The sequence below is a fragment of the Rhineura floridana genome, chromosome 1 (assembly GCF_030035675.1).
Source record: "Rhineura floridana isolate rRhiFlo1 chromosome 1, rRhiFlo1.hap2, whole genome shotgun sequence".
Lineage (NCBI taxonomy): Eukaryota > Metazoa > Chordata > Lepidosauria > Squamata > Rhineuridae > Rhineura > Rhineura floridana.
Genome location: NC_084480.1, coordinates 7,135,624 through 7,158,984, shown reverse-complemented (window position 1 = coordinate 7,158,984; position 23,361 = coordinate 7,135,624).

Below are 23,361 nucleotides of genomic sequence, written 5' to 3'. Positions count from 1 at the left end.
GACATTTGGGGGAAATAAAATGGCAGCTTCCAAGAGATACTGCTGAAAATAGCTCTGTAGTCACATTCATCACCACCGCTACCACTGGACAAAGGCAAGTAAAATAAAGAAACACACACACACATCAAATGTGAGTGATGACATAAATACTATTTTAATGGCTGAATTTCAAAATGAATGTGATTTTACCAAACACATGACAAAGTGAATGTAGTATTTAACAGCATGAATGAATGGACTAATGAAACAAACAAAAATATTGCACATTCTTAAAATATGCATGACTCATTTTAAAAAAAACCTCTCTCAAAGTCAAGAAATGAAAGGGAATTATTGTGAAATTTGGGGTGAGGTGTAATACCATTTCTAAAGAAAGGCCACTTTAAACAGCACCATGTTGTAGCTTTCAGTCTTTCCAATGAGGCTATGCCAGATAATATCTTGTGTTTTTTTGTCCTTCAATATTCCTGGCTGTGTTAAGTCTCCCACTTGTTGATAATGTACTAGAGGCCTTCATGCTCAATGTGCAAAGGTCTCTTATGGTGATATGGACAGTGGGGATAGCTGTGTGCTTGCACACATGACCCAGCCATTCTCTGCTGTTGTTCATTTTGGATGGCTGAAAGGAGCATTTTCCCCTCAGCAAATTTATCCCAAAAGAAGGTGATGCACTCTGTTCACTTAAAAACTTCCAGTGGATATTGAAAACCATCTTGTGATGCACTTCTAAATTAAAGATGATTTATTATTAATATTACTATTTTCACTGATATATGACATTTGGATAACTGGGCGGGGAGCAAGCTGATTTTTGAGCACTATGCTCTAAGTATTTCATCATGACCCAGTTATGGAATGAGCTGCAATTTTGGAACAGGGGGGAGAGGGGAAGAGCGGAAGAATCAGATCAAAGTGTGTGAGTTTTAAAAAATGCTATATATGAAGTTTGATGCTGCAGAGTCCTAGTAAGAATCAATAAAGCCAATCATGTACAATCAACACTTATGTGGATTTAAGTCACATGACTCCAGAGCTTAAAATAGAGCCACATTATTCCCAACAACCCCACCAAGGACTTTACTTAAAGGGGATTTCACAGAAGTGTCTTCAGAAAGGCTTTTGTTGTTGTCACTTTCCTTTAGCAGTTGGAGAAGTCAAATTGCCCGTAAATCACAACCTGTGGGAAGGGCTGTAGCTTGGTTGTAGGGCATTTCAGAAAGTCCCAGGTTCAACCCCTGGCAGCATCTCCAGGTCGGTCTGGGAGAGACTCCCTGTCTGGAATCCTGGAGAATTGCTGCCAGTCAGTGTAGAACACTGTTCTTCAACCTTGGGTCCCCAGATGTTGACTATAATTCCCATCAGCCCCAGCCAGCTTAGCCAATGGCCAAGGATGATGGGAGTTGTAGTCCAGCAACATCTGGGGACCCGAGGTTGAAGCACAATGGTGTAGACATTACCAAGCTAGATGGACCAAGAGTCTAATTCGTTATAAGGCAGCCCCCTATGCTCCTAAGATAAAACAAAAGTGTGGTGTGGGATGCATCTGAAGCAAAACATTGCTGAGAAATTAAATGTTGTCCAGTTTGTGTGTGAGAGGGGTAAGAAAATGGGAAGGATTCATGTTTGACAGTTCTTTTTTTCTTCTTTCATAGGAAATTTGCTGGAATGGAATCTTGGACAACATACTAACATTTGGCAAAAGAGCTAACCTTTTAGGAAGCTTTTCAACATTCATACATCGGAACACTTCTTAAAATTCTCTATAGTTTTCCTAAGAAGCTTTTTACATCTTAACTCTGTGTTTATCTTATCGTCCCCCTTTTGTTTCACCAGAGACAAAAGCCTGGAGAACTTTGATTCCGTTCACATTTAAAGGGGAAACTACTGAAGTTGCGCTTTCCAAAACAGGAGGTGAATCAACACAGAGTCATCCTTCTAAAGCCTCACTTTTCTGAATTTTGCAATGCAGTTCTCCAGCCAAGTAATGTGCACCCTCTGAAAATGCATGTCCTCGGGTAAAGCATGCATAAAATGTTGTCCTTGCTCTTGTAGCAGCTGTATGCGTTTGCTTTCATCCCCCTTCTTCAAAAAGGACTTGGTAAGTTGTCTCCCAAAGGGAGAAGGCTGGAGCAAGGGCCACTTGGTGGCCTGGATAGATAGTCGGGAGGGGTTTGGAGTGTTGCCATATAAACCACTCCTCCTCCTTGCATTTTGCTGTGCCTACCTTCCCTTCCTACAGGCAACATGGGCTTTGCTAGTCACTTGTTGAGGGGCATAAGTACAAATTTTTGTTGGGATTCCTTGATTGGCTGTAGGGTCCCTCCTTTGTCATCTGCTTCACACTATTGGGATGAACTTGATTGCCCTTTGAGTGGCGTTTGGGGCACTGCGTATGGGCAGGTGAGGAAGGTGGGGAGAAAAACGGTAGGGATACTGAGGCATTATTGGGTTAAGGGCAGCCTTTAGGGATCTGCCGGTGTTTTATGGCTGGTAAGACCTAGGAGGTGTTCTTTCGGCTTGATATGCACATTCTGGGTGAACACTAGTACACTGGGACCTGGGTGCACATGTTGGGCCCATAGCCAAAGCTCACCTAGTAAGGAAGGAGTAATTACTTCCCCATCTTTCACTGGGGAGACACAGCCAGCAGTTGCAGCACATGCCTAGGAGTATGGAGGGATGCTTCCCTACCAAAATTCATAAAAATCCTCACTTCTCTGTTAATTGGTTGATTTGGTCTCTAGTTCCTCCACGTTATTATATTATATTTATATTTTATATTAATAAATATAACCTTTAACCCAGTGTTTTTGTCTCATGAGTAGGGCAAACACATGTATTAGTACATGTAGCAGCTGTTAGTCGGGCGGCGCTTCACCAACTTCACCTCATTCGTAGGGTGCGCCCTTACCTCCCGAGCCACCTGCTCCCTAATGTGGTACATGCTCTGGTTCTGTCCCAGCTGGACTATTGTAATGCGTTATATGTGGGTCTTCCCTGGAGAACGGTCCGTAAGCTGCAGCCAGTGCAGAATGCAGCGGCTCGCCTGATTAAGGGCTGCCACCGCCATGATCATATTACCCCAGTACTTAAGGAACTGCACTGGCTACCGGTGGTTGCTAGGGCCAAATTTAAGATCCTGGCTTTAACTTTCAAGGCGCTCCACGAGGCTGGCCCACTTTACCTAAAGAGTTGCCTCCACTCACACCAGGGGCGCCGGCTTACAAGATCGTCCTTGAATGGTTCTCTTCTTATTCCCCCAACAAAAGTAGCAAGATTGGGGAGGACACGGTCCAGAGCTTTTTCAGTAGTGGCTCCCTCCCTTTGGAATTCTTTGTCAACTGACCTCCGTCAGACCCCTTCCTTGTTATGCTTTCGTCGGGCCTTTAAAACCTGGCTCTTTAACCAGGCTTGGGAAGGGGGTTAGGGTGGCAGAGGGTAGTTCCATGGGGGTTTATTCAGTTTTTAAATTTTATATTGTTTGCTTTTTGAATTGTTTTTACATGGATTGTATTGTATTTTGTTGTACGTTGCCCAGAGTGGCAGATTAACCTCTGCCAGATGGGCGTCTAATAAATCTAATAAATAAATAAATAAATAGTGAAAATACTCAAAATTCATTGTGTTAGGGGAAATTGTTTTGCAAAGATGTGTATATTAGGGAAAATGGCGTACAAAAATGTGTGTATTGGGAGAAATACACGAAATGCTGATAACTTTGTTGTTTGTTTAATGCAAAGTGATGCGGAGAAATGAACTCAAGACTGGAAAGATGGGGAACTGAGAGAAACCAAAATTTACAGATTCATCCTTCCCTAATTATCATGCAAGTCTACTGTTTACTCATAAGTAAATCCTATTCAGTTCAATTTAAGGCAGTAGCAGCTCCAGGATGCACCTTTTGTGTGAGCAGATGGGTAGGGGATCTTTACTATTCATTTCTACATCACGCTTCCCAAGAAACCCCTCCAAAATGTTGCCACAGCTCTCTAAGGATGTCAGCTTCTATTGCCAGCCTGAAATATTAAGGGGGGAAGCTATTAAACATTCCCTTTACATACTGTCTCCCTTTTATATCTGAATTATTAGAACGATGAACGCCAGTCATCAAAAGAAATAATGAGTTTGAGAAAGTGAAAATGAAACTCACAAAGACAAAAAGGAATCGCGGCCAGCCAGAAGGGTCCTCAGAGAAGACGGAACAAAGAGGTAAAGGATGAAAAGAGAAAATCAAGAATCAACAAAGAAGAAGAAGAAGAGGAGGGAAAAGAGAAAGCAAGAAAGGGGGTTGTGGGGAAAAAAAAGAAAACTGCATGAGAGACAGAAGTGGTTTGTTTTTTTGCAGAGTCAGACCTTATGCAGATGATTTGTTCAAAGGGTGCGCCCTACACAAACTTAGTCATCATGGTACACTTTTCCAAGTCCTTTCCTAAACTCAGTAGCACAATATAAAGTCCACACGCAATGAATGATAAAATTGCAGAATCATAGAAGACTAGAGTTGGAAGGAGCCTATAAGGCCTTCGAGTCCAACCCCCTGCTCAATGCAGGGATCCAGCTTAAAGCATAAAAGATAGGATATCTGTTTGCTTTAGGGATGGTGTCAAATGCAGCCCTCCAGGCAACCCTATCTGGCTGTCAGAACGCTTCCCAGGTTAGGCCCATGCCCAGGTCAGGTCGCTAACAGGTTGTGTTGCTAATCACTTGTGCTGTGATCCCTCCTTGAGTGCTTTGGCGGGACTGGAATGTGCCCCTGAACTGCGACAAGGTCTCTTACTTGCCTGTTTGAGGAATGGAGAGATGTGGGTAGTGAAGCCTTGGACTAGGCTAGGATGCAGTGTACTGTACAAAAGGTTTATTGTGCATTGCTCTACCCACTTTTTGCCTTTGGCTCTGGCAAACAGTGGCATGCAACCCCCCTTGAATTTTCCTGTGAAGGAATATGGCCCTTTGGCTAAAAAAGCATCCCCACTCCTTTTGGGAGCAATCTTGATGAAAGGCTGGGAGTGTTTGCTAAGATGCTACCTGTCTTTTATTTTATTTTTTTTAAAAAAAAAAAGACTTGATATGCATTCCAGCAGATGGAAGAGAACCTGCAAAGAGGAGACCTGCTGAAGAACCCAGGTACATGTTTCAGAAGCCCCAGCTGGTGCAAAATGCTATGGCTATACTGTTGATGGGGACACACTAATGCTAGCACATAACTCTAGTGCTTAAAAGCTTGCACTGGCTGCCCATACACAGAATAATAGAATCATAGAACTGTAGAGTTGGAAGGGGCCTATAAGGCCATCAAGTCCAACCCCCTGCTCAATGCAGGAATCCAAATTAAAGCATACCCGACAGCTGGCTTTCCAGCTGCCTCTTGAATGCCTCCGGTGTCGGAGAGCCCACTACCTCCCTAGTTCAGTGGTTCCATTTTTGTATGGCTCTAACAGTTAGGAGGTTTTTCCTGATGTTCAGCCAAAATCATAAATTGAGCCCATTATTCCATGTCCTGCACTCTGAGACGATGGAGAAGAGATACTGGCCCTCCTCTCTGTGGCAACCTTTCATGTACTTAAAGAGTGCCATTATATCTCCCCTCAGTCTTCACTTCTCAAAGCTAAACATGCCCAGTTCTTTCAGTCTCTTCTCATAGCGCTTTGTTTCTAGTCCCCTGATCATCCTCGTTGCCCTCCTGTGAAACCGTTCCAGTTTGTTCTCATCCTTCTTAAAGTGTGGTGTCCAAAACTGGATGCAGTACTCAAGATGAGGCCTGACCAGTGCCGAAAAGAGGGGAACCAATACTTCATGTGATTTGGAAACTATACTTCATTTAAAGCAGCCTAAAATGACATTAGTGGGCCAGGTTCAAGGTTCTTGTACAGGCAGGCCCCGCTTATACGGCAGGTTCCGTTCCGGACCCCCGCCGTAAAGCAGAAATCGCCGTAAGTGGAACCCCATTGAGTATAATGGGGAACGTCGCGCGAAAATGCCGCAAAATGCAGCAAAAGCGGCAAAATCAGCGGAACACCGGAAAGCAAAGCGCCGGTAAGCGGGGTCCTACTGTATTAATTTACAAGGCCCTTAACAACTTAGGTCCTGGATATCTTAAGGACTTCCTGATCCCTTATATCCGAAGCCATTCACTGGTGGTCCATAACAACTAAAATCCATGCATTCAGTGTAGTGGTCCCAAGTCTGTGGAACACCTTCCCAACTGAGATTAGACAGGCATCCTCCTTGTTGAACTTCAGGTGTATAACTGAGACTTTTTTGTTTCAGCAGAAATTTTAAGGTAGTGTTTGGTTTTATTCTTTCAAATTATTATTATTATTACTGATTTATTTTTTATTTTATGTATGGCTTGTTTTTATGTACACAGCTTAGAAATGCAAATAATTACGTGGCATATAAATGTTTTAAATAGATAAATAAATAAGAGCACAATCCAACTGCTCTGGGCTGAGGGACGATTGGATATGGAGCAGCTGGAGCAGAGGAGGAAGTGTGTCAGTGCTGCCAGGCTGTGCTAGGCTCTGTTGGCAGAAGTCCCCCCCCCCCGGCCGCCACCACAGCACCTCTGGGGAACTCCACTGCCACCCAGGCTCCACCAGGGCCCAGCTGGTTCAACATAACCAGCATAAGTGGTGCCAGTGGAAGGCCTGAAAAGGGGTGTTCTGAGGGCGTGTCAGGGTGCAACCAAGGGGAGAGGGACTTGCACCACATCCAGAACCTGCTTGGCTCCATCCTGTGGCCTGGCAGCTGATTTGCTGGAGAAAGGGGTGATGGAAGGCAACATATTGGTGCATCGGACATCCTCCCCTCCCAGCTGCTCCTGAACGGGGTTTGGATGTGGATCCCCCTGCCAGCCTTCTGCCGGCTCTGCTCCCATTGTCTCCACTTCTACTGACCTTCAATGAGTTGGATTGTTCTGTTGGTGTAGGGATGGCCAAATTAGAATATTTCCAGCCCATGTTTCTTTCATTTCTGGTCACCCATTAGACTGTGCTATTTTGTTGTTTTAAATGGATTTTGTCAACTGTCTTCGGTGTTCTGGAAGGGGTTAAATCACAGGATGCAAATATTCTAGAGGAAAAAAAGAAAGGCAAGCTTTCCAAATTGCAGATGCCCCTAGTAGTTGGGGAAGTTTGAGGAACTTCCTTGAAGGATGTTGTTCTGGATTGCATACACACAGAGACACACACAGATATGAAACTGCAAATTTATTTTGGGTTAAAATGATTGTCTGGGAAGGTCTTTGCAAATTTGGCAGTTTATTGAGCAAAACCATCAAGAATTTTGGAAGAAGTAAAGAAAGTTAAAATGCAGGGATGTATCCATGTTTCTCTCACCGCTAGGGATGGTGGAGGATTAATTTTGTCCACTCTTTGCAGGAGACCAGCCAAGTCTGACCCTCCTGAATTTCTTTGCAGTTCAGAATGCAAGTAGCCATCAGATAAGACACTTCAGATTTTGCAATGCATTTTCAGTGTGCAGAAAAGCGATACAAAAATATGTTTTTTACTGAAAAGATCCATACAGAATAAGCATTTTACTGGTGAATTCATTCAAACGTTTGAAAAAACCAACACTTTTAATGTAAAATGCCACTCCCACAAGTCTGGTGGGGGCACGTTTGCCCCATCCTTCTCTTTGGAGAAAGCACAAGGCTTACTTCCATGATTTTGGGTAGAAATTTGAGAATTTGCCTGGATGCCTTGCAACTCATCAACATTCATATTGTGTCACCCTAATTAAGGATGGTCCATCTCTTATTTGGCCTTCCTCATTTTCTACTCCCTTCGTTTTTCCCAGCATTATTGTCTTTTCTAGTGAATCATGTCTTCCCATTATGTGTCCAACATATGATAACCTCAGTTTTATCATTTTAGCTTCAAGTGACAGTTCTGGTTTAATTTGTTCTAACACCCAATTATTAAAAACAGAAGGGAGTAGAAAAAGAGGAAGGTCAAACAAGAGATGGATTGATTCCATAAAGGAAGCCACAGACCTGAAATTACAAGGTCTGAACAGGGCTGTTCATGACAGATGCTCTTGGAGGTCGCTGCTTCATAGGGTCGCCAGAAGTCATAATTGACTTGAAGGCACATAACAACAACAACAGTGTCTTGTTAATTTAGCTAATTGGTTGTTAGTATCACAATAGTTTGGCAGGTAGTGCTGGCTGAGAGGGGAATAGCATAAAGCTTGTGTGAGCACCTGCAGGCACCCCCTCAGGATGGGACTCTGTCAGCCTTCCCCCCACTGCCAACTGGCCTGATGGATACTCACTGGTAGAGTGCTCCTGTGGCCCTGTAGGCTTCATCCTGCCTACCACCAACTTGGGTGGGTGGGTTGTGGCCTTATTCAGGTCTCTCCTCAACTCAACTTCAAACTTCCATGCAACAGGAGTGGAAAATTTCAATGTTCAGTTATTCAGCCCATGTCCAGAATGGAAATCAATCCAGCAAATACAATCGGTATTTGCTGCTGCTGTCGCTTTGAGTCCACAAATAGTATGCAATTGATTGCATCCCCTCCCCATTTGCATTGTGTTTCCTTTGCATTGAAATGAATGGGGTAGCATAATGTAATGGCAATGTAATTTACATAATTTATGTGATTAATTATGTAAATTACATAATTTTGCACAGTGGCCAGCAAGACAAATAATGTGGGTTTTTTTGGTAGAAGTCAAATTGCAGTGGAATGGAAACAGTGCTGGAAGTGATGAATACAGGGTGGAACAGAAAATGATGCTTTCTTATGTCTTGTTTTAGTTCCAAACTGTCCACCATCTTGTATTGTGGCTACACAATGGTATGCAGTGGGATGGAACAGACCTATGACTGAGTACTAGTGAGACTGAAATGGGATGGAATCAGTCGCTCAGCCCACCCCAATCAACATTCACCCAAAGCAAAATTTGGAGGCCAACGTGTAGGTTTCTACTTAGACAAAAATATCTGAGGAGTTTTGATTGGAGCAGAAGAATTGCCCAATGTCTCCTGGAGGAGGACATTTCCTCACATCCTTAGCTAGAAAGGCATAAATAATTTATGACAGGTAAATAGATAAACAGAAAAAGTAAGCATCCCAAACCAAAAGGAGGTCTCCCTGGGTTATCCCCCTAAACATCTTTGCCCAACATTAGCTGTCAAAATTGTCTAAGTGAAAGCTGATGCTGTCCATCAGATGGTCAATTTCTGTGGCTAGATTGCCCTTATGTTTTTTGGGGGGGCACTCAGAAATGCAAGAAAGCCAAAGTTAGTTGGGGAAAGAAAAGTCTCCCTCCACTTCTGTCTTTCCTTGGTTTAAATTGATCAAACCTTATATCTGCACTTAAGGGGGGGAAACCTTCTTTTTGATCATTCCTAATACAGAGGGTTTCTTCACCTACACTCCCTCTCCTGAAGAAAGCTCAAATCTAGTTAATAATTCACAGAGAGGTTTTACCTAAACTTATCTTGCACATTTTAAGCAATCAATTTCACACCAGCTTTAAACTGTATAGGCTTCCTGAAATATATGAAAACAGCTTCTAAGCAATTAACTGATGCCTGCCTGCCTGCCTGCCTGCCTGCCTGCCTGCCTGGAGAGCAAACTCCAACCTTGCTCTCAGCATCATTGCTGGATGAAGTCATCCCCCTGCCCCTGCCCCAGTTGAAGGACACTTAACTTCTTCAAAACATAGCACCACTCTTGAGAATAAGAATTTGACCAGTCTTACATATTTCCCTGAAAATTCCATAGAATTCTTTTTGCCAGCATAGAAACCCCCATATTCCCCTTGCATTTTTTTTTGGTCAAATCTAGTTGGCGTAACTCTAAAAGATGCCACATAATTCCAAGTCCAAGCACCTGCGAAGGTATTATGGTTCTTTACACAGTGGTGGTTGGTGCCGATTGGGACTGGTAGGGTGGCAGGCAGGGAGGCCAACACTAGGTGGAGCCAGAGCCAATGACAGGCAGTGCCAACTAAGCCTAGTTTTGCCCCTCTGCTCCTGCCTGCTGAGTTATACAAGAGCAACAATGAGGCTAATAGCTGACAGCCATTGCTGACCCTGGACTGGATGTGAGTAAGAAGGCAGGCAGAGGAGGGCTGGCTGAGGTTGGTGGAGCAGTGCCCCATCTCTCCTACAGAACTAACCTCAGCTGCTTTCACCCTGCACTTTATTCCATTATTCTGACAATTTCTTACCTGGTGATTTGTGCATTATATTTGACCTTTCACACGACGTACAACCTAGCTCCAGAATTCTAGTGGAATGTAGTGGAAATTTAGTGCGAATTACTGTGATAACTGATATCAGAAATAATCCATTAGCAAGGCTGGGAACCCGGAAAATCATGGAACTTTTTCGCTAGCTGCAGCTGCTCTTGCGACAGGCACCCCAGCATGCAACGCGTTCCCGCCCTTTAGTTGAACAGGGTTGTTGTTTTTTTCCTGACAAAAATTGTGCCTGTATTCTGGCATCGGCACAGATGGCAGCAGCATTTCCCACTCCCACCCCTGTGTCGATACAACAATTTAAAAAGTCAGATCGTAAAAGGAGAGGGCTTGCATGACGATGGGACAAGAACCTAGACCTCCTACACAATGGGGAACAGAGCGCACGTGTATAATGGGTGAGGGATGAAAACAAGCCGTGTGAAAGACAGTTGAGTGAAATGTCAGTATATCGGCTGAAAAAGCTGCTGTCCCTCAATGCAACAGGTACTGCAGTGTGAAAGGGATTTTAGAAATCGGGACAGAAGCACTACCTTTTTAACCCGTCAAGCTAACACAATCAGCCCCATGTGTAAAAGCAGCCCTCCACCGTCCATACACAATATAAGCCATGATTCTGGAGGAGCTCAGGAAAAGAAACACAGAGAGAAAATGGGAGACTGGGTTGAGAATTCTGGATGCATCCACTGACATTACAATTGGGGTTGCTTGGTGTGTGTGTGGGAAGAGAGAGATTTTGTTCCTTTCCTCCTGCTTGTGAGTGTCTCCCACCACCGCCACCATAGTAGCAGGTATGTGATGTAGGGATGGAAAAAAGGAAGGTTGTTTAGTGGGGTGTTTAGTGAGAAGGTATCTGCAGGAAGCCGTCTTCCTCAGAGTGCAGTGATTGGATGGGTGAAACAATAGTTCAGGTATCCTGGTCCCAAGCTGTACAGGGCTTTGTATACCAGTTCTGGAACCTCAAACTTACCCCGATAGTTAATTGGCAATCAGTGCAATTCTTTCAGCAGCAGAATTTCGCACTAGCTGAGCTCATGTTCAGAAATCAGGAGACAGAGAAAAGAAATGCACTTATACAGTATTACGCTTAAACTTCTTTACTGGGCATTTATTGGAGCTTCCTACTGTCCCATTTCAGAGCCAGAGAGAGAGAAAGGGAGGGAGGGAACCATAATTGTGCCATTTCACACAACGAGGAGACAAAAGAGGAAAAGATGCTGATGTTTACAACGAAGCAATCATAAGAACATAAGAAGAGCGTGCCGGATCAGGCCAATGGCCCATCTAGTCCAGCATCCTGTTCTCACAGTGGCCAGCCAGATGCCCCAATGGGAAGCCTGCAAGCAGGACCTGAGTGCAAGAGCACTCTCCCCTCTTGCAGTTCCCAACAACTGGTATTTGGAAGCTTATTGCCTCTGACCATCATCACTAGTCCGCGTAAGATGTGCAGAACGCGCCTGGAAATAAAAAGGCTGGTTGAACCAAACCCCAATGAAATTGCCAGATCATGCTTCTGAGATGCCTCAAAATTATGTTTGCTTTGCCAATTTTAGATGACCCTCCCCTGAGACATCTTTGCATTCATATAGTGCTTTTGAAACTTCAGAGCATTTTTACACTTGCATCTTATTATTGCGTCCTGTTAGGCAATGACACATTTATAACTACTGAGGTGGCAACATTTGCTCTAGTTGCAGGAAAAGTAAGAGTTAGTTACCTAAAACACCTTGTGGGATGAGTGGGATGTGCCCCAGTGCTATTCTGACCGTAGTATCTGTACACTAAGACATGGGGTGGGTCAGGGTATCTCCCTCTCAGGAGAGGAAATTTTATTTGAACTGTACTGTTGCTCTTCCACTCTATGTTGTCAAACTGTGTTTTACTGTAATATGATCTGTTTTTTAATATGTATTTTGTATCATCCTTTTATATTTGTTTAATTGTGGTAGACTATGGCTCTGAACAATAAAGGCTTCATTCATTATTACTGTAATCTTTACAACAACTCTCTAAGATAGGTTGGGGTTAATTCCTTCTTACTGTGGGTAAGTTTATGGTAGAAGTGAGAGATGAATGGCAGACTACTTGATGCATGCAAAAATGTGTTTATTAGGACCTTTTCTTTTAGCAATTGCCCAGCTCCCATTCTTATGAGAACTTTTTGAAACAGTTTCCCTGGAAATTTCCACAGATTTGATCCAAAGCTGAAACCTCAAAACTGGCAAAAATTGGTACCAAGGTGGGATGGACAAATCTGTCAGTGCTGATTCTACCAGATTCTCATATTTCCAGTCTTAAATTATCCAGGTTTCTGCAGTAATTTGTGCCTCATTCTTCAGCTTTTTAGTGCAAATTTGTCTTAATAAACACATTTTTGCATGCACTTTGGACAAATGTACACGTTTGTCCAAGCAGTTTCTCCTAATATAATGTTTGAATGTTATTTTCATGAATATTTTCACTTTTTAGGTACATCTTCTCCAATATATGTATTTTTAATACATTGGTTGGCTGGACAACTGTATTGGATGGCTATGTTTGGGTTCTCATATTGTTTTGGAAAGTGCAAAGATGATAGATTGTTCTTTAAATGCAAACTGAATCCCTCGTACCATCCCTAGTACCAAGAAGAGTTTTCTAAATTTTCATCGTTAATTAGTCATTCATTCATCAATCAGTATTATGCATGAATCAGTTTGTTTCGCCAAATTAGTATTAGTCTCTTACTAGGATTATTTTTGTAAGTCCCCAGTGCTGTGCGTAATTCACCGCTTTGTTAACATGTGGTTGCAGAGAGTTCTCCCTCCAAACTCCAGCCAAAGGATCAGAGCCCCCAAATCTGGAGATAATTGGAATTAAGATTATGCCTCATGTCCTGAGCTCGTGCCCTGCTCCAAATGCATAAAGAGTAGAGGTAATGAAAGCAGGGGACAATTATCCTAATTAGACACCAAGGTCAGAACAAGAAGGAGTGGGAAGAAGCAGCAGCAAAGGGGAAATTTAAGTTAATGATTAAGACAAACTTTATAACTATTAGGACAGTTAGAGGCACTGAACAGGCTGCCAAGGGAGGTCATAGAACTGCTTTTGCTCTGAGGCTTTCAAGGACAGAGCCTTCATCAGTTTCGAGGTAATGGCTTAAAGAAAATGAGTTCAGCCCCACTGCAAAACAAGAGCGTGTACAGCACCACCAAGTCAAACTCCTGTCCCAGTTATTATGATTCGGTGACGGACTGATGGAAGGAAGTACAGATGGACCACTCACCTTTTTTAAATAACCCAATAAGGTTAGCGAAAAGATGATTGCATGTCCCCTGCCGCGCCCAAATATGAACTAGAAAGTTGGGGGGAAATCCAGAGCAGATTAGTTGGTGTGATCAGGGGAGGAGAAGAGGAGGTTCTGTTGTACAAGGAGAAATCCTTGCACTGATGGAACATTCACCTTAGCACACCTTAGCACTATGGATTTTCTCAGGGGAAAGCTAGAGCTTGATTTGTCCTCAGATTAGACATCCAAGAACTGGGGTCAGTGAGGGAATGTGTGTGTGCTCTAATGGGGTTTATCATTGTACTGATCAGACTGAATAACTTTTAAAAAATGCTGCAGTAATGTGAATGCGCTTGGCTAGATTCTCCTTCCATTCGTTCATGGGTGGAACTGACAGCAATTAGCCAACATGCGCCAAACCTTCAGTTGGTCTAAACTGATGAACCTCCATTGACTCCAGCGTAGCTACATTGATTTATGCCAGCTGAGGATCTGTCCCTATGGGTTTATTGAATGCACAGTGTTGCTTTAATTACAGTACTTCCTATTAGAGGAAATTGCCTACCCAGCATCCTTAATGGGGAGTCGAATGCATCTATGTTTTTGGAAAGCAAAAGAGAAAGAAGGCCTGGAAAAAAACAAACGCCCTCTACCAAGGGCCTATTGCTGGAGTCACCTCGATGAGGGTTCTCCAGCTTTCTACTCCCAGGGCCCACTTGAGAGGGCTAAAAATTACTGAGACCCACCACCAGTCACAAAATGGCTGAGCAGGGCTAGGTACAAATATTTGCCCTGCAGGTATTGTATGACTCAGGGTCCTCAATCTTAGGCAGAATTTGTTGACCCAGAGGTTCTAAGTAGAGAAGGCATTTTCTTTTATATTTTCCCTTCCTGCCCACCATCTGCATGTCTCTCAAAGTAATTTCACTCATCTCATAGAATCATAGAATAGTATTATAGAATGATAGAGTTGGAAGGGGCCTATAAGGCCATCAAGTCCATCCCCCTGCTCAATGCAGGAATCCAAGTTAAAACATACCCAACAGATGGCTGTCCAGCTGCCTTTTAATGCCTCCAGTGTTGGAGAGCCCACCACTTCCCTAGGTCATTGGTTCCATTGTCGTGCCACTCTAACAGGAAGTTTTCAGAGCTTGGAAAAGTTACTTTTTTGAACTACAACTCCCATCAGCCCAATCCAGTGGCCATGCTGGCTGGGGCTGATGGAAGTTGTAGTTCAAAAAAGTAACTTTTCCAAGCTCTGGTTTCCTGATGTTCAGCCAAAATCTGACTTCCTGTAAGTTGAGCCCATTATTCTGTGTCCTGCTCTCTGGGACACTCGAGAAGAGATCCTGCCCCTCCTCTGTGTGGCAACCTTTCAAGTACTTGAAGAGTGCTGTCATACTGTGTCTCCCCTCAGTCTTCTCTTCTCCGGGCTAAAAATGCCCAGTTCTTTCTGTGTCTCTTCACAGAGCTTTGATTTCCCTCATGATTTTCCCTTTCACACTCAACTACCTGTTTCTTTCATCTTTTCCCTCTGGTCATTTTACATTCACTTCTTTGTCCTGTTATAGTTTCCCTCTCTTATCCTCTTCCTTTCTATTCTCAGTTTACATAATCATCTTCCTTTTATTGCACTTTCTGATTTCCTTCAACACCTCACACACATGTCTCTGTCTCCCGGCCACCTTTACTCATCATGCAATGAGTAGCTGGCTCTGGGAGTGGTCCAACCCAAAGGCTCTGGCATGGCAAGGGAGTAAACCATGAAAGTAAGGAGGACCGGGCACAGAGGCCCACCTGAAAGAGGCCGGCTGGTGAGAAACACTAGCCTAGAGCATTTTGCTCGTCACACATCATTCTGCAGTGGGAGCAGTTCATGAGGCTTTGATACCACCTTACTGAAAGGAATTAGCCTAGATGGTTGTCTGCTCTCTCACTCTATAGTCACAGCTACACCATACATTTAAAGCACCTGGCTTCTCCCAGAGCCCTGTTAGTTTGTTATGGGTTTATTTGGGGGAAGCCATACGACCTGGGAGACCAGGGTTCGAATCCCCACACAGCCATGAAGCTCACTGGGTGACCCTGGGCCAGTCACTGCCTCTCAGCTTCAGAGGGAGGCAATGGTAAACCACCTCTGAATACCACTTACTATGAAAACCCTATTCATAGGGTCGCCATAAGTTGGAATCGACTTGTAGGCAGTCCATTTCCATTTTCAATTGCATGGTGTGGATGTGACCTGTGTTTCTGTGATAACACCACTTTAACTTACAAATGGAAATGTGTGTGTGTGACATTTTTGTTCAACAACATAGTTCTCCTAATTCAAAGTTGATTGCAAACATTCAAATGCATGGCTCAGGATCTAATGATACCAAGGCTATGCAAGTACATGATCTGTTGTGATGGAGTGGTTAGGGGACTAAAGTGAGAAACCTCTGGTTCAAATTTCACCTTGTGTGATCTGAGGCAAAACAACATTTATAATTACTATCAGCTTCTCATTTGTAATGCAGAATCTTTTTACACCTTCACTCACCCCTCCATCCCACCCCATACAGGCTGCAAGTGGAGGGCAGGAAGACTTGCCCTGATTGTGATAGCTTGGTGAAAGCATCACATTAGTTTGTTTAATTAAAATATTGTTGCATGCACCCCAATCTCACTCTGAAGCCTTGTGGCTTAAAATAAAAATAGCCCTGGGAGCACTATTGCTACCACTACCACCACCAGAACTATAAAATATTCAACAGCACAGAAAAAGGTTGTGGAAGGAAGTTTTATGGAGACATTTGCCAGTCTGGAGTCCCACTTCTGAGCTGGAAAAAAAAGTTCAATAAATATCTTCTGTCTCATTTCTAAATAAGAATCCACTGTATAGCGCAGGACACTTCAGTTGTTGCTGACAAAGCAAGTGGGAGTCCTTTTGAGCATTTTTGAAGATGGGCCACATAAATGCTATCATTCTTCTGCTGCCTCTGATTCAATAATTTTGAACCTCATCTTCACAACACACACACACTTTGACTCCCTCCCAGAAGATAAACCAGAAGAATGGGATTCCCTATTGAAAGACCTTCAGCACAGTCCTGGGAGCTTCAGACTTTGCGAGAGCTGATGGCTATGGAGGAGGGCCATAGCTCAGTGGATTCCTGGATTCCTCATTGGATGCCTGCACTGAGTAGGGGGTTGGTCTCAATTGCCTTATAGGCCCCTTCCAATTCTACTATTCTATAATTCAGTGGTAGAGCATCTGCTTTGGTTACAGGATGTCCCATGTTCAGTCCCCAATATCTCTACATAGGTCTGGGAATGTTCCCCATCTGAAACCCAGAGTGCCACTAGTCAGATAGGCCAGAGATCTGATTTGGTATAGGGCAGCTTTCTATGTTGATATCCAGGAGTCATGGAGAAAATGATGCACTCAGTGGTACTTTCTCTTCCTGGGGTCCTAGCCAAGGTCTTTCCCCCCTCTTGCTTTTCTTGCAGTTGCACAAACCTCTTCCTTCAATTAATCCCCGAACCTCATTTTCTGCCATTTTAACTTCTGCACTCAGCACTATCCATGCTTCATCAATAAATCTCTCCTCCTCATTTATCTCTCAGCATATCTCAGTGTCTGCCTCAAATACTCTCACTCTCAACTTTTCTTTCTGCTGTGACATCCCCTGAGACTCAACCAAAGCCCAGAGAAGGGGGGGGAGAGAGATAAAGCACTTACATCTCTTGCCTCAGAAGTTGCTGCACAAAGAAGAACCTCTCCTATTACACCTGGGTCAAACTCCGGTATGAAATGCGGATGCTGTAAAATACATGAGCAAATTCTGTCCAAAAGGCAAGGGGTCAAGGGCTTAACTTGTACCTGCATTCAGCTCTGCTTCACTTTTTTAAATACACCTTGATAGACCTGTCCCCCACGGGGGAGGGGGGAGTCTCTTTGAGCTAACGGCCATCACCACTTATTAGGGCAACTGATTCCATCATACATGAAGGAAACCAACTGCTCAGGTGAGAACTTTCAGCTTAACTTTGGAGGCTGGGGAGGTGTAACCTTGGGGCTTTGGGTCAAGTGAAAGGGGGTGACTCATCACCACCATTCTGTGCTCCTCCTGAGAAGAACCAGCCGGTGGCCCCATTTTCCTTTCTCAAAATCCTCAGGGCTGACTCTGCATAATGATGTACCATTACTCCCAAGGGCCTTTGGAAATGGCAAGTGGTGTATATCACCCAGTGGCCACTAGCAGAAGTGTTCGGTGGCAGCAGTGAATTACATGTCCATACCGTGCAAACTCAGCTGAAACTGCACAACTGAAGCTGTGACATTGAAGAGAATGTTCTAGCTCAGCACCAATAGCTATCCAGTGTCAGGTGGGACTACCATGGTTTCTAGAGCTCTATTCTGGAGAAAATCCTTCCTTCATCCAGGGAACAACTACATTTGGTTCCAAATTCCAATATTCTGAGGGCCAAACTACACATTGTTTAGTTTAGCCAGTGGCCAGAGTGGCCACTAGTCTAGTGCCCAGAGTGTTTAACTAGGACATGGGGGACCAGGGTTCATATATCCACTCATCTATGAAGCCTACTGAGTGACCTCAGAGCAATCACAGTCTGTCAGACTAACCTACCCCACAGGATTGTTGTGAGCATACAATGGAGAGGTGGAGAACTATGTATGTATGGCATCTAGAGCTCTGCAGATACGAATGTAATTAACAAATAAATAAGTTATTTACATATATACCCCCTTTCTTCGATCATAGAACCCAAGGTGGCATACATGTGGTTTCAAGCCAGTCACCCATCCAAGCACTAATCAGGCCCAGACCTCCTTCAGTGGTGGCTGGTGGGAAGCAGGAAGCCCAAACCTTGGTGGAACCAGAAACAATAACCTGATATAAAGAAAATAAGCACTGACAAGAGAACAAATGGAAAAACAACAGAAATCAAGGTCTAAATAGTCATAATAAATAAGAAAATAAATAGCAGAAAATATAAACAAAGCTAGTAGTTGACAGAATGCACAAAGAAGCCCAATTTCAAATGCACAGACACTTTAGTAACAGAGTGTACAGTAAAATATTGGCTCAAAAAACAAAACGTACACATACCACACAATGTACCAACAAAATGCAGAGATGTACAATTACAGAAATGTGAAAATTACAAAGATAAAATGCACCACAAAAGTCAAATAATATGCCAAACGTGCCAGACGCATTTCGACTTAGTTCAAGTCTTCATCAGGTTTGACTTTTGTTGCTTTTTTGTTTTTTGAGTCAACCTGACACAGCACACTTTGCCACTAAAGTGTCTGGGCATTTGAAATTGGGCTTCTTTGCACATTCTGTCGACTACCAGCTTTGTTTTCATATTTTTTGAACCTTATTATGTTTATTGGGAGCCAGAAACAATGACAGGCAGAGGCAACTAATTCTAATCTTGCCCCATCTTCCTCCCTGCTGAGTTCTACAAGGGCAACATTGAGGTTAAACAGGAGGAAGCTGATAAGCAGTACCACCCCCTGGACTGATTGCAAGTAAGAAGGCAGGCAGGTGGTGCTGGCCTAAGGGACCAACCTTCCCTGACCTGCTTAGCTTCAGCAAAGTGACCTCAAGAAGCCTTGAGAACATACCCTGGGACAGATAGATGGCATACTCTGTTACATGTGGTTTCCCAGAATCTGCCCCAGCTGCGGTGACAGCCAACAATGTAGGGCAGGGAAATACACATTAGGGTCAAGTGAAATAGGATTATGTTAGGAACATAGGAAGATGGCTGATACCGTCAGATGAATGGTCCGTTTATCTCAGTATTGCAGTGGCGGCTGGTGCCCTCTAAAACTGGTAGGGCTGCTATGAGGTCACAGGGGTCTGGCCAACAAGGTCTCAGGGGTGTGGCCAAAGTCTGGTTTTCTTTCCATCCTCCTGCACTGAAAGATTCTGTGGATGCGTAAACATTGCAGTTTTACAAATAGAACCTACAGAAACTGAAAAGGGCCTTAGTTTGGTTTAGAAGGGCTCCACAAAAGGCAATAAAATTATTGATAAAACAAAATGAGCATTTATATATGTATAAACGCAATAGTTAGAACATTGGACTAGGACTGGGAAGATCCCCATTCAGCCATGAACAATGCTAAAAGGTTACGGTGTCCCCGCACTTATAGTGCGAGTCGTTTCCGACTCTTAGGGTGACGTCTTGCAACGTTTACTAGGCAGACTGTATATATGGGGTGGGATTGCCAGTTCCTTCCCCGGCCTTTCTTTACCCCCCAGCATATGCCAGGTACTCATTTTACCGACCACAGATGGATGGAAGGCTGAGTGGACCTCGACCCCTTTTACCGGAGATTCGACTTCCTCCTTCCGTTGGAATTGAACTCCGGCCGTGAGCAGAGCTTCGGCTGTGTTACCGCCGCTTACCACTCTGCGCCCCTCTTTTAAACAACTCTCTCCTTTTGCCTGCCTACACACACACACACCACAGAAACAACACAGTGACCGCTCTTTTCTTTCAGGCTACATCTGGTTAGATGTCAAATCTCTCTCTCACACCCACATCCCATACATAGAGAGCAATCCATTTGGGTTCTGCTTTTCCTTCCTCCCCCTCCCCCTCCAATAGTCAGCAAAAAGCCCATCAGGGCCAAAGCCTACCTGCCCACACCACTCTGCAGTTTTTTCCCTTGCTCCCCATGCAGCAACATACACCCACCCATCTACTCTGCACAAATACTGAACTGAACTCACACAGAAATTTTGCTGCTGCTTCCAAGGCTGGCTGCAGAGAAGGAAATGTGCTTCCTGCTGCTTTTGCCTGCTGCTCGCAAAAGCGAGGGAATAGCAACGCAAACTCAGAGAGGAGCCCATGCAGATTGCAAATGCATGCATCTGATTGGCTCAGATTGGCTGAGATTGAAAGGCACTGGGGAGGCTCTTCATAGTCCTGCCCTAATGCTACGGAACTTGCAATGAGTTTCTGAGGGACTCCTCCTGATTGGGTAGAACTTGTTCTATGGGAAATAAAATCAAAATGGAGCCCTGAAGGTGCTGAGGGGACCCCTGCCCTCCCTAGGCCTAGTAGAATTTTAACCATCCATCCAGGCCTGACGTACCCAGACCTGCTTAGTTCCAGCTAGGTAGTGGACTCATGGACTTATGTGCTTTTAGACCGTACCTTGGGACCAATTTTAGCACTGCAAGTGTTAAGCTGGAAATGTAGATTGTGATGGTTATTGTTATTTAACGTTTGTAAATTGTGTTTTGTAAATTGTATTGCTTTATTGTTTTATTGATGTATTCTTATATTGTATTTTGATATTTGTGTCTTCTGTAAACCACATTGATAACAACTACAACAACCCTGGAGACAGGGGTGGGACGATAGCAATTTATTGTTATTGGCTGTGCTATCCAGAGATGATTGGCCAGAGCAGAAGATGGACAGAAACAAGAGGTCTCTAAATGTGAAGTACTGTACTGAATATGAATGTAAGGAACGGAGAAGGGACTGGGCTATAGGTTAGGGGGGTTAGGTGGGCAGTGCCCCACCTGCCTTTAATGAGGGGACTGCAGTATCGTGTATACTGACTGGCAGCGGCTCTTTGGGGTATCAGGCAGGGTTTTCTCCCAGACACCAGGGATTGAACCTAGGACTTTTTGCATGCAAGGCAGATGCTCAGTCCCTGAGTTATAAGAGAGAAACAGGCAACGAGAAACGTGGTCCCGTTTTGGATGTGCCTAGCATATGGGTTTATCTCAAGGTAGAGTATTCATAGTTTTCTCTGAATATTCCCCCTCTGTTTATTCTTAACTAAAAGAAAAAGCTTCCTAACAAGAGAAATGCCAACCTCTTCATAATTTTAGTTGCCATTTTGAGAGTGCTGTAGATAACCCCTTGAGTACCTGATGGGTACCTCTTGCCCTGCAATGAGAGCATGCTTGTGACTTCAGAACTTTTCTGTGAATGAATATTCAGTTTAGCTCTAGATATACATGACTTAACTTTTCCTGGCAATCAAACACAGGCTGTACAAACACTTTGTTCTATTTGAAATTAAAGAGCTCAATTAAACCTGACATTTCTTAGAAGCTTGGCAGAAGATTTCCTAAAAAGGGGGGGGGAATGGGTACATTCTGTTATCTAGCTTCTTATACTTTGCAGTCTTTGTCTTCCTGCACATGCTTTTTCCCTTCTCTACTTCAAATATTTAAAGCCACTTTGCAGGGTAGGAATTATGGCTATTGCCCTGTTTCAGTTCCTAGATGCACTTTAAAATGGTATCTCACCATGCGCCAAAGTGTGGGTGGGGAGGCTCATTCAAATGCATGCCCCAGTGTCAATAGATAGCATTCACACTCGCATGCATTGTGTGCACAGACATGATTAAGGAGACAAAGTACTTCAATGAATAATGGACCACTGTTTTACTAATTCATCACCGAGGCCTGCAATGGGGTAAACTTGAACTATCCACCCTAAAACTCAGCTCAGGTACTGTCCTTCCCCCACCTCATTTGCTTGTAACAGCACTATGCTTGGCTCTTCAGAGCCAACGTATTCCAAATAATGTTGACAGAGGTATTTCCAAGTCACCATCACCTCAGCCCATCGGTTTTAGGCTGGTGAGGCACAAATACCCTAAGGATTGTTTTTCTGAAGGGCCATAGCTCAATGGTGGAGTGTCTAGTTTGCATATAAAAGGACCCAGAGCCATAGTTCAGTTGTAGAACATCTGCTTTACGCATAAAAAGATCCCAGGTTCAATCCCAGGGATCTCCAACTAGGGCTCGGAATGTCCCCAATCTGAAATCCTAGAAAGCTACTGCCGGTCAGTGTTGACAATACTGAGCTAATTGGACCAATGGCCTGACTTAGTAAAAGTCTGAGTTTGAGAAGGAACCATTGATAAGCACTCTTTGAGTATGATTCTGGAGCCAACTGTGGATCCACCCGATAGTTGTTCCATCCAGCCCACATTTAGCTAGCTTGCTAATCAGAATATCATGGGGAACTTTGTCAAAAGCTATGCTGAAGTCGAGATATATTATGTCCACAGCATTCCCACAGTCTACAAGGGAGTTTACCCGATCAAAAAATGAGATAAGATTAGTTTGGCAGGATTTGTTCTTCATAAATCTGTATTGGCTCCTAGTAATCACTGCATTGTTTTCAAGGTGCTTACAGACTGACTGCTTTATAATCTGCTCCAGAGTTTTTCCAGGGGTTGATGTTAGGCTGACTGGTCTGAAGTTCCCCGGTTCCTCCTTTTTCCTTTTTTGGAAGATAGGGACAACATTAGCTCTCCTCCAGTCATCCGGCACTTCACCAGTCCTCCATGATTTCGCAAAGATGATAGACAGTGGTTCTGAGAGTTCTTCAGCCAGTTCCTTCAATACTCTAGGATGCAGTTGATCGGGCCCTGCCAATTTGAACTCATTCAAAGTAATTAGGTATTCCTTGAGCGTTTGTCTATTAATCTCATATTCATATTCATTTTATATTATTTTGTTTAATAAATCTATATACCTCTTAATCATTTGCATTTCTTATCTATGCACATAAAAACAAGCCATACAGAAAATGCAACAACAAAAACAGTAACATCATGATAAAACCTAATGTGCTTATTGGAACAAGAAAGTCTTAGTATTGTGCCTGGAGGGTGCCTCTCTAATCTCATTTGAGAGGGAGGTCCATAGGCTTGGGCCTACTCCAGGCTAGATGGATCAATGATGTGACTTAGTATAAGGCAGCTTCCTTTGATCTCATGAGAGTGGGATCTCCTCCAATCAAGCAGCACAGAGTAGACCAAAGAAGGCTCACCCCCTATGCATGACATGGATCAAAATGGGGGGGGGAGAATCATACT